Source organism: Ornithorhynchus anatinus, chromosome 6, assembly GCF_004115215.2.
Source record: "Ornithorhynchus anatinus isolate Pmale09 chromosome 6, mOrnAna1.pri.v4, whole genome shotgun sequence".
Classification (NCBI taxonomy): domain Eukaryota; kingdom Metazoa; phylum Chordata; class Mammalia; order Monotremata; family Ornithorhynchidae; genus Ornithorhynchus; species Ornithorhynchus anatinus.
Genome location: NC_041733.1, coordinates 30,943,088 through 30,955,390, shown reverse-complemented (window position 1 = coordinate 30,955,390; position 12,303 = coordinate 30,943,088). Strand labels below are relative to the sequence as shown.

The 12,303-nt window shown below is 37.7% G+C and overlaps 1 protein-coding gene across 5 annotated transcripts in view; it reads left to right on the top strand.

Annotated features, from left to right (window-relative positions):
* The window catches only part of AFF2 (AF4/FMR2 family member 2), a 626,935-nt gene that overhangs the window by 287,307 nt on the left and 327,325 nt on the right, over positions 1-12,303 (top strand). Inside the window, exon 1 of one of the 5 annotated variants that reach the window (XM_029067286.2) lies at positions 9,839-9,946. The exons of the other annotated variants lie outside the window; for them this stretch is intronic. The gene's annotated coding sequence lies outside the window, so the exon portion shown is untranslated. Of the gene's footprint in view, positions 1-9,838; positions 9,947-12,303 lie in introns of those variants that run through there. 5 annotated transcript variants of the gene reach the window in all.

Below are 12,303 nucleotides of genomic sequence, written 5' to 3'. Positions count from 1 at the left end.
TTCAGGCACTTCATCCCATGAAATACTGTTACCACCTTTTGGACATGGAAGCTCAATTCAGTTCCTGACAGAATCTTGCGACTGCTGATTTTTAACTCCTAGAAAATACTCATATTGGTTGCATGTTCTTCAACAGATCTAGTGGAATTTTCCTTTGTCTTTATTTTCGAAATATTTATGAACAGCCTCTTCCTTTCCTCATGTGGAAAGATGGTGATTTTACTAACCCTACTGTAGTAGCCATCATGGAAGCCCTCTACTAATAACTGAGGACTCTTGGCCTACCCTGAAAGGCAGTAAACTTCAGCCAGGCACATCTCACATTAGAGGAGGTGTATGTTTGGTCCGGAGTCAGGATAGCATGACATTTCCAAAATTGCTATTCTTATTTGCTGGTGACAGTGGAAAGCAAGGTAATGGATTGAGTGTTCACTGAGTAATGGTAATGATGCTAGGTGGGTTTTTTTAAAAATAACATTATGGTCCATAGAGAAGATATGTTTCCAGCCCTCTTTCATTAATATTCCTTTTTTTCTCAAAGCTTTTCCAAAAGGAAAATAAACAATTTCATTTACCCATGATCCTTTTTAAAACAAATGTATTTTGAAAAGACAATCAAATTGGGTTACTAAGAAGCCAACTCCTCGGAGTGCATAATTCAAAATGTAACAGAAAATATGAAATCAGTGTCATCAGACAGAAACATTTCTGTGAAAGTCACTGTGCCTAGTGGCTCATGGGTCACAGTCAAAAGTGTATTTAACTCCTGTATTGGACAGCAGCTCTCCCATGCTTGGAGTCTCCCTTGGTTGTCGAGGCATGACCTCATCTGAGCAAAAGCAGTAATTAAAATGTTGAAACTCTCCAAGAAGGTTAAGGTAGATGTGAAATGTGCCTTTACAAGCAGAGTCACAAAATTGTAGATAATGATATGCAAATTGCCATAAAGACAGTGGCAGTTCCACTAAGATTTTGACACTTTTTTTTCCTGGCTAAAATAACAACTGCACAGTGCTGAAAGGTTGAGTTCACTGTGGAAACCAACCCTAGGGCCGTTAGCAGACACCTATTGTTATGCTAGATGTCAGCTTTACCCTAACCTTTTCCAACACTTTGGGCAACAAAAATGATTTTGGATGGAGAGTTTTTGTTTTTGATAATGTGTAGAATTATTGTAATGTGGAATATATTGAGATACATTTACTATATACTAAATGTAAAAGTATCATTCTAAATGTACCTTTAAACCAGTGGACAATACCATAGGGAATATTGGTTAGGGAAGAGTTCAGTCCAAGTTTAAACTGAATGTTTTAGATTGTGATTTTTTTTTTTACCTTTTCAATTCCTCAGTAGTATTTTTTGAGCGCGTACTGGGTGCGAGCACTGTACTAGGTGTTTGGGCATTTCTTTAGGGAGAGTTTTAACCAATGCTCCTAAAATGACAATTTCCAAAATCCAAATGATTTGTAAGATTGGAGACAAACATAGAAATGAGAATTTCAATTCAAAGAATATTGTTATAAGAGCATGTTTTTGGCCAGCAGAAGTTAAAACTTCTTTTATCTAACATTATAGCAGCAGCAGCATAATGCTTTCAAGTGGAAAATTGTTAGTTTACTATAATGAATTGAGACTTGGAAACAAACAAATATTTAGTTAATTGCATCATTAATCTGCCTGTTATTATCAGTTGATTGAAATTGATAAACTGTTTTTAAAATTCATTTCCATGCCGTATAGTAAGTAGATGTGTTATTCAAACCTTGGGGGATTCTTTTATGGGAAGAAACTCCGTATTTTTGTGAAAGCCGGTCTAATGCAAAATGCACACTGAACGCTAAAGATTCAGATCAGCCGACATAGTCAATGCGTACACCTTTTAAAGAGAGAAATGAAGCATGAGGATTAGCTGAAAATGAAAATGAGAGGTTCTTTCTCACGAATTTACCACCAATTCCAGACCAGTTCTTACTACCCGAATAAGTTTATGACTCCAGGTGGACACTAAGCCATGTCACTCTAGCAAAAGGGCCAAGCATAGGAGTGGGAAATGTGGTACTGGAGCGTAGAACTCCAGCTTTATCATGTATTAACAGACTTGAGTCTGGCTCCTCTGATAGCCTTTTACCTCTGGGCACATCATGGGGTTCAGGGTTTAGGTCAGACTTAGGATTCATTGCTACTAGAGAGATAACGCGGTTATCGGTTGAGGAGTGAAGAGAGAGGCTACCTGTTTGAGAAACAGGCTCTGTTGCCTTGTCCAGATGGGAATTTTCACCCTGGGGCAGCTTGATTCGAAAGATGTCAGGAAAATGCACTCCGTATTGAGTTCCGGCATTTGGTAGTTCAAGGGGCTAAACTAGACAAGGCTGTGTGTAAACTATTGTATAATGACTGGCCTCTACTGTCATTGCACCCTCAGTTTCAAGCCCATTATTGTAAAGCACTTTGGGATGACTTGAGTATGAAAGGTGCTAATATAAAACCAAATTCTATTCTGTTCTAATCACCTCATGCCATTATTGCCTGAGTACAATCTGCTTTTCAAAGTTAGTGGGGCCCTGCACGAAATGAAATTCTTTAAAATACGCTATCACCCTAAAAATGTAATAGGTCCATACATACAGGCTAATTCTACATGCATCCGTGAAGACAGATGAGAAAATGTTTCCTGCTGTGCAAAGAAGTGCTTTTGATTAAAAAAAAAAAGTTTCTTTAGAGAGAAGAAGGGGTCGTCCCCTCCCAACTGGCAGGGAGCAGTCAGGGTTATTGTAATCTGTCAACTGTTGTATCACCCTAGTGAAAAGTGACTGTCATAGCCAAGGAAGCCCCGAAGTGAGAGACTCAAATCTAATTTTCATGTGCAGCGTGGCTTAGTGGATAAAGCACAGGCCTGGGAGTCAAAAGAACCTGGGTTCTAATCTCGGTTCTGCCACCTGTCTGCTGTGTGACCAAGTCACTTCACTTCTCTGAGCCTCAGTTACCTCATTTGTAGAATGGGGATTAAGACTATGAGCCCTTTTGTGGGATATGGACTGTGTCCAACCTGATTACCTTGTATTTACCCAGTGCTCAGAACAGTGCCTGGCACATAGTAAGTGCTTAACAAATACTACAATTATTATTGTTACTATGATTATTTGCTTTTCATGCAAACTTAAGAACTGCATGAAAGCCTTATTTAATATTTAAAATGTAAATAAAATCACATTAAAATTCTTGAAGCAGAATAAGAGCTGCCTTGGTGCACAAAAATTGGTCTTCCTTGGAAAATAATGTAGAGTTTGAGAGCAGCCCAATTCCAGTGCATACAACTCAACTTGTTAAATGTACGTTTTAATACTCACATGTTATATCATGTAGTATTAAAAAAAACACAGTTTGCCAAACAAAAATTTAATATAGGACATTCTTTTTCTTGAAATTACATTAAACAGATCCAAAGTATTTTTGGTCAGCTAGCCCCGAGAAGGGAAAAATGTATACATGGCAATTTATTATTATTGATAATAATACTAATAATACTATTAAGTGCTTACTATGTGCCAGGCCTAAGCACTGGGTGACTACAAGCAAATAGGGTTGGACACACAAACATTTCTAAAACGTGGGTAGAGTTGCTCTGTATATATCATATTTTCTACCTGGGTTCTTTGTGACCTGGAGAAGTGCTCCCAACCAACTTGATAAGTGAAAAGTACTCGAGTGAAAAGGGAGATTCCAGTAGATCAATTGATCAAATCAGTGGTATTTATTGAGCACATTACTGAGTACAGAGCACTGTACTAAGTACTTGGGCGATTACAATATAACAGAGTTGGGAGACACATTCCCTGCCCATGAGGAGTTTACAGTATAGAATGGCCTCGTGACAAGAGCACGGGCTTGGGAATCAGAGGACATGGGTTCTAATTCTGACTCCACCACTTGTCTGCTGTGTGACCTTGGGCAAGTCACTTAACTTCTCTGTGCCTGTTACCTCATCTGTAAAATGGAGATTAAGACTGTGAGCCCCCATTTGGGACAGCGAAGATGTCCAACCTGATTACCCTAGTGCTTAGAACGGTACTTGGCACATAGTAAGTTCTTAACAAATACCATAATTATTGGTATGTAAAGTTTGTGCATTTAAATTTTGGTACCTGGGGCCAATGGTCAGATAGCTAAAATCAAGCAGCACCTCCAAGTGCTCACTCTTGCTCAGTTTCTGTCTCTTATTCAAGGTCTATTTTTTTCTTGTTTTCACATTTTTATCTTAATTACTATAAAGTTATGCATAGATGCATGGAGTCTATCAAATGAACATTAACACTTGGTTAGAAGATGTATTGTCATGAGCTACTGTTGTAATCAGCTATTGTTGCAATGTCACAGTCAACCTATTAATCCATAAAATTGATTGGATAATACGTGGAGTGTAGGACTTTATAAATGACTAACCACACATTTCCTCCTACCTTATAAACATGATGGATCCACCCTAGAAATTCTGCGAGGCTAAATTGGAAGGAGGACAAGGGGGATTCACTTTACCTTGAGACAAACACCTATCGCGTTATGTCTGGCAGGGTAAAAGACCTTATAAGCTATTTTCATTCCAATAAGAAATAATTCCGTTGTTGGACCTACTTTGGAACTTTATGATTATATACTTTGAGTGGTAGTAAGCACTTTGCTAAAAAAAAAAAAAAAACCCAACAAACAATGTGGGGCCTTTAATTACATTATCTTAGAAGAGTATAATACAGAGTAAAATATGAGATTACAATCACTGAACCTGACAAACTAGTGTGTGCTGTATCTATGCATTTTAAATATATCTGGCATTCTTGTGAGACTTAATAAACTGCCTAACTGCATGCATGTGTGAGTGCATATATAACCTTGTTGAGCACTTCCTTGAAATGCACATATTTATCTTTTGAAGCAAGAGCAATTGATCAGGCTAATACCAAGCATTTGTTCAATTAGAATTAAATTTGTAGCAACTGAGCTTGAAGTTAACCATCTCCTTTTTTTCTATTTATATGTCATTCTGCGGTACACTCCACTTAATGGAAATAACTTACATGTTTCAGTGACATGCTGTTTAGCATGGCGTAGTGGCTAGAGCACAGGCCTGTGAGGCAGAAGGTCATGGGTTCTAATCCCCACTCTGTCATTTGTCTGCTTTGGGACTTTGGGCAAGTCCCTTTACTTTTCTGGGACTCAGCTACCTCATCTGTAAAATGGGGATTAAGACTGTGAGCCCTATGTGGGACAGGGACTGTGTCCAACACTATTTACTTGTATCTCCCTCAGTGCTTAGTACAATCCTTGGAACATGGTAAGCGCTTAACAAATACCACAATTATCCAGCGATTAGAACAGTGGTTGGCACATAGTAAACACTTAACAAATACCATTATTATTACTATTCCTTAATCAATCAGGCTCTTAGTAACATTGCATTATGTTAAGCTTCTAACACTGTTCAAGTGGGTAAAGGGGATGCTGGATCAACACTTGAATAGGTTGTGCATCTTTTATTTGTTGAATCTGAAATTGTCAAATGAAAGCAGAGTATATTAAATTTTGAATTAGATTGGATTTTTGCTGTGAAGAAAACTGTCACAGTTCATGTTCACATGCTGTAATGGAGGTATTAGTAAATTAATTTTTTAGAGGAAAAAAAAGTGAAAAACTGCTGGGGGCTCCTTGCGGTCATAGAACTTGTCTACTGATGCTTTTGTATCGTACATTCTCAAGTGCTTAGTACAGTTCTCTGCATACCTTAAGCACTCAGTAAATACCACTGATTAATGCTGCTAGTTGACCTGTTATTAACCTATTATTATCCTTTTTTGTTTAAGAAGCTTCAGTTTAATTCCCACTACAGGGTGGCTGGCATTGTTTTACAAGGAATTATTAGTGGACTCAAGAGTTCCAAACATGGAATGTGAACAGAATGGGAAAATGAAGGGGAATAAAGTCAGTGGCTTATGTTAAAAAAAAAAAACAACAAACAAAAAAAAAACACAACAAACAACAAAAAAAAACTAATCAGAAAGATTAGTTAGTTCTTGAATAACAGGTCCCGAAATTGCACAGAGGTTAGATTTAGTGAGGCACTTATTGCATGTTAAATACTAATTGATTATTGATGTTTGGTTCCAGCAATTTGCAAGTCTTAAAATTTGGAAATAAATTTTACATTGCAAATAGAATATGGACTAAGGTTTTTTGATGTTTCATTATAATATAAAAGTAATGTGGTTGTGATATTCATTGTTTAAAAATTAATGACCACCAGGTATAGCAGCTAACTTATCATAAAAATTTTTATTAGTCCAATGACTATTATGCATCAGTGATATTCAATTGAGTTTTAGTATTAATACATTCATAATGTACTGTACAATGACTCCATATGGTGTATTTTGTGGAAACACATTAAGCTTATTATACAAATAGAGCTCAACATATTCCACATTATTGATCAACATTCTACAAATTATGCAATACAATGGTAAGAAAATATGTACTGACCTAAGTGCTCAGAGTCTAAAATAATGCAGAGCATTATTCCTAATGATAATTAGGTAGAATCAGGTAGCAAAAATAATTAGACTTTGAATATACAAACTTCTTCTGGCTTCTGGTTTTTTTTAAATTGATTTTCATGGCAATGTACATTGAGGGGGTGAACTCAGTGTTTCACTATAGTCAGGCACTTATGTGTGTTTCATCTGTTGGTATAAAGAGGCAAAAATTATGGAAGATTTGGAGTTGGGTGTGGCCAGGACAAGTTTTATGAAGCTAATTGAGTTTTGGTATGCAAATGTTTCACAGAACCAACTATAGGGCTGCAAAGGAATTTTTTTTAGAAAAGGTCTGTTGAAGTTATCATGGCTTACTAGTTTTTTCTCTGACTGCTAGCTTGTAAATCATATCCAATTCAAAAGTATCAGATTTCAAGGTGCATGAATACAGCACACTTTATAACATAATTTTTGCGGAGAAAAAAGACTTAGAAAAAAATGCATCTGCAGTACATAGAGATTCTGAAAACCGTCAAAAGCCAGACTAGCCTCTTTTACCCAGTTCCTCAGAGCAATCAGAGCCCCTCACTAGCACAGCAGGGGACTCCCCCTCATCCCCCCTTCCTCAGCCCCCCATCAGCCCTCTAATCCAGATCTTTTATACTGGATGCCATTTATCTAGTGCCAAGACACGCTAATGAATTTCACACACATGTACATAAATTCATCGAAGCTTAGGTCAGTACGTTAGGACTGGCTAGGGAACTGGATTTAAGAAGATTTTTCACAGACTGCAAGGATCTTTGTTGACTCTTTAGGATCTGTATTAATCAGCAGAAATAGTATATGTCAAACATCACCTGATGAGATTAGTGCCTGCTGAATTTGTTCACTTAAAAAAAAACGGCATCTGGATAAGTGATCTGCATTACATAAGGCTTAATCACTTTTTGTTTCACATTACAGTTCTCTTTTGCAGAAAATAGTGTAGCTCAAGGTGTTTGGCATAATTGCTTCGCTGCGTTGGTGTAACAATTGCAAACTGTCGTGAGGACTGTAATAACAATATGAGGTATTCCTACAACACACAGTTAACCAGATTTCAATCACTGATGTCCCATGTGCCATCCTTAAAAAAAAAAGACTGTGCTCTTTTAATTTGGTACTTAAATATCCATAACAGGGGCCCCACACACTTCAAGAAAACAGAACCCATTAATTAGAACAGGAATATCACAATATATTGGTCACAACTGGGTTGCAAGCATTTCTGACAGGAACTTGCATTTGAAGAGAAAAGTGCACAAGTTGTCATTATTTTTAACAAGTAAGTTTTTTTTAGATCCTCGCCATTCTTTTTATGCATCTTTACAGTAGTGTTCAACAAGCATACTTTCAGTGGGACCGTTTCTATTACAGAGTGATTGAGCTCTGATTTACACATCAATTACCCACCTTCATAGAGATTTTCATGCTCCCCTAGCCGACATCAATGAAGCATAACTGTGTAAACGCTTTATTTCATACCAGTTTTTGATAACTGAGACTGATAACTAATCATATTGAGAGACAATGTGCTGCAGTACAAGAAACAATAAAAGCTCCCTTTTGAAACATCTTCCATTCTTTATATGCTTACCATTCATGATCTTATCTCTGTCATTGTTTTCCTGCGAGATTCCAAAATTTCCTACTCCCAATTGAGATTGCATATAGAATTAGAGTTTTACCCTTTAATACGAGGATAGTTAGAAACTCAACTGAAATCTTAGTGCTTCTTTAAAATATGAAAAAAAGAGGAAGTATTCCTGCAAATTAAGCAGTAAATGTCTTCTCCACGTAGGCTAACTTCACCAAAAGTAGCATAAACAATTTATGGAAAGTATATTAAGTATGACTTCCCTTCTCTTGTTGTTTTATATCAAAATTATTTCCATGAATCAGATTTAGGAGACCTTGGCTAGTGAATACTTGGAGGTGTTTTCTACATTCAATATAAAATGCCATTTTTACATGTATATCATGGACCCTGAGTAGTTATGAATCCAAAGAATAGAAGAGTATTCTATTCAAGTGAAAAGTTAGAGTTGCAGTTATCTGCATAATTCAATAAACGGTTTATTGGTGCCTATGTTGTTGGAAACTCAGCTCGCCCAATGTTTTGAAGTTATTTTGTGTGTTTTTTAATTAGAAATTAATAAATTAGAACTAAGTAGCTACAGAAGAAAAACTCTTTAAGTTGTTTAAATTGATATACCTTATCATGAAATACTGATTTTAAAGGTCTCATTGACATAGTTACCCACGTATTGCACTCACCTAAAAGCTGTCCATTTGATAGACTATTTGGTAGTACAAAATCTTCTAGTTAATTATTCTACAAATAAAGTCTAACCTGTAGAGTGTAGTTGTACACTCCTCAGAATAATGCTCTGGCAATAAATTCAGTTACTCTGTTGGTTTGAGTCTCTACCCTTGCTTTCCCATTTTTGATCATTTCATGTCATGATTGCCTAAACAAATAAATGGGAAAAGGAAAGGTGACTTGCCTCTGATGTCACAATTGCATCACTGAATATTTTCCCCTCTCATCAGTCAAGCAGAAGGGGAGAAGCAATGGAGAGCAGAGATAGGTAACTTCAGTCAAATAGAGGAAGAAATGAAAGGCTTGTAAAGCGGAATTAGAAGAGAATTACCAAAAAGGGGAGCGTGGAGAGGTCCAAACTTTGCATGGGTAGAAGAGGCTCAGAAATGAAGGAGGATTTATAGGAACTAAAAGTCAGGATGGATAGGATACTCTGGAGATATAAGACCAAAAAAAAATCTGGACAATATGGTAACCTATGAATGTCAATGAATATGTATGTGGGAGGATTTTAAAATAGGAAAGTGGACTTGGAGGAGAGGTGGGGGTTGACGCTAAAGGTTGGCACTTATAATGCTCATGCTTATTATATGCTTATAGTACTGATGATTATGTAAAATCCATATTTCATCCACTGTTCTTCTTTGCCTGAAAATATGAGTTTGAAATATTCAAATGTGAAATGTAATTGTTGCATTGCTTGAAGGGTGCGGTAAAATGTTCTTACAACTTTTATAAGGGGGATAGATTTTTACCAAGAAAATTTCTGTATTTAATGGAGATACAGGAAAACAGTTCCTCTTCTTACCTCCTCTCCCCCTTCATTTTTTTTGAAAGTGTAAATTGTTCTGCTATATTTTTACCTACTTTGAATACAGACCTATGTTATGGATCGTAACTTCAGGATTCTAAGAGTGAAAAAAGAATTTAAACCACCCACAAAGGAACTCACCATGCTGATTAACCCAGCATAAATACCTAATGTATGAGAACTGCCTTCTCTGAGTACCTGCATAGCAATTTATGGACATTGAAAACATAAGCCAATTTACCTAAGGTAAATCAAGTTGTAGATCCAATAAAACTCTAAAACTTAGCATTAATAGCCCTCTGAATCAATATAGAGACAGCAAGCAAGGAGATAAGTTCAAGCTAAGACTATATTGTTTCACAATTAAAACATGCATTCTGAAATTCATTGTATTAATGTATAAATTCTATATTCTGTTTTCTGGTGGTGAAGAACTTAAATATTCTTATGAAGTATATTTTTTAAGGATATATAATTTTGGATATCAGAATTTTCTTGAAATAAGTTATCTATTATATTAGGTTGAACATATTCAACCCAATATAGCGAATACACATATATTGCATTTGAGTCATAGGTAACCAAACTATGGGAGTTACGCATTTATTATTCCTGATAAACATCCATTAAATCAAGCACCCCCCACCATGTGCTAGCATTGTCAGTAATCTGTACCAAATAGTACCCTTGAGTGCTACACTCTTAAATGCACTTACAGCTTCAAGATTTCTTTATAAGAGGCTTTTGTACCAGAAATGTGCAGATCTCTTAAAGATCGAGTAGCCTTTTGTTGGTAGCCTTTTATACTGGACAGTCTGATTTTCATCTGGTCTGTTCCTTTTTCACTATTCATGTGGCATTGGTGCTTTTAAGACTCATATTTTCGTTTTAAGTGCCCAGTCTCCCTTCACTTTGGCTCCTGCTGCTGAACCCCGTGGCTCAGAAGTGACTGTCACGTTTACTGGGAAAGCAGCAGGCCGTGCAGTGACTGTACATTGTCAGTCAGTTGTTTTATTGAGCACGTACTGTATGCAGAGCACTAGTCCTAAGCATTTGGGAGAGTACAAATACAACAGATACATTCCCTGCCCAGATTGAGTTTACGGTCATCACTGGACAACTTTGGCGCAAGCTGGAGAAGTTGGCCAGTGGTGGCAGGATTCCTTTCTTGCCACCCCCAGCAAGCAGAAAAATGTTTTTGGTTCAGGTGCACCTGGGTGAACTTCTCCACAATGGTACTTGTGATGTCATTACGTTATGCTGTGTGTCTGGCAAATGCATACACCATCTCAGGTGTCTGTGGCCAGTGACCCGACAGTGGCCACTCTAGCCCTGTGACTCGGGAGCAGGGTCCATGTTTTCGAGCAGCTGGGAGGGGAATGGAGTGATTCTGGAGCAGTGTGTTGTAGCTGTCAAGAGTGCAACTAGCAACCTGCTCAGCATCTATACAGGTTCTTCTAGGTTCCACAAAGAGGATTTTTGGGGTGACCTTAAGACTCTGTTTTGTTATGAACGGAATATAAAGTAAGATAGAAGCAGCATGGACTATCCATGGACTAGCGTGGATAGAGAATGGGCCAGGGAGTCAGAAGGATCTAGGTTCTAATTCCAGCTCTGCCACTTACCTGCCTTGTGACCTTGAGTAAATCACTTTTCTGTGCCTCAATTCCCTTACCTGTAAAATAGAGATTAATACTGTGAGTCCCATGTGGGACATGGACTGTGTCCAAGCCAATTAGCTTGAATCTACCCCAGCACTTAGTAGAGTGCCTGCCACAAAATAAGCACTTAACAAATACCAAAAAAAAAAAAAGGGTTTCAGGGTTACCTTTTTCTGCCTTTTTTGTCCCATCTGTTTTGGAAAACTAAACAGAGGTTGTCACGGAGATTCCCAGAGTCATGCAGATTGGCTTACACCCAAGTCCACAGGTTACATGTTGGTTGATGAGGTGAGGATCAGAAGGGCAACGACCTCCCCTTAGCCTTGGCTGGATATGATTTTCCCTTGCAATGTGGGGTGGGAGAAGGGAGTGAGTCCTGGCCACTAGAATCTCTCTAAGATTCATGGAGCTCCAGAAGGTGGAAGGTAGCATGGCCACTTAATGCCAACCTCTTGGCTCTCTTCTTCTCATGAACCACATAGGAGGAAGTGTGGGTCCAGCCTTCCATGTTGGGTAGGGCAGAGAGGAGAGCATCACAACATTATAAAATGAAGAGCTATAATAGTCTTTTCAGGAGCCTGGAAAAGTAGAAGCTGACTGAGAAAGTAGTTTTTCAACTTTATCGAAACATTTGGGCAGCCTAGGTTGAACAGCCACCTTTTTTTCTTCATATAGCACCTGGTTGTGCTTCTGAATATCTCTCCACACCTAGGATCTCCTCTGTCAAGGCCTCCTTCTTCAATCATTTATCAAAGTTCATCTACTTTCTTGAAAATCGAAGCAAGCATTTTTAATCTAAAAGCCTTAGCAGCTGGTGGAGTTAAGATTCTAGTCATACTAGCAACCAGAACACCCACCTCATCAATCAATCAATCCATAATACTTATTGAATGTTTACTGTGTGCAGAGAACAGTATTAAGCCCGTGGAGACTGCCATTGCA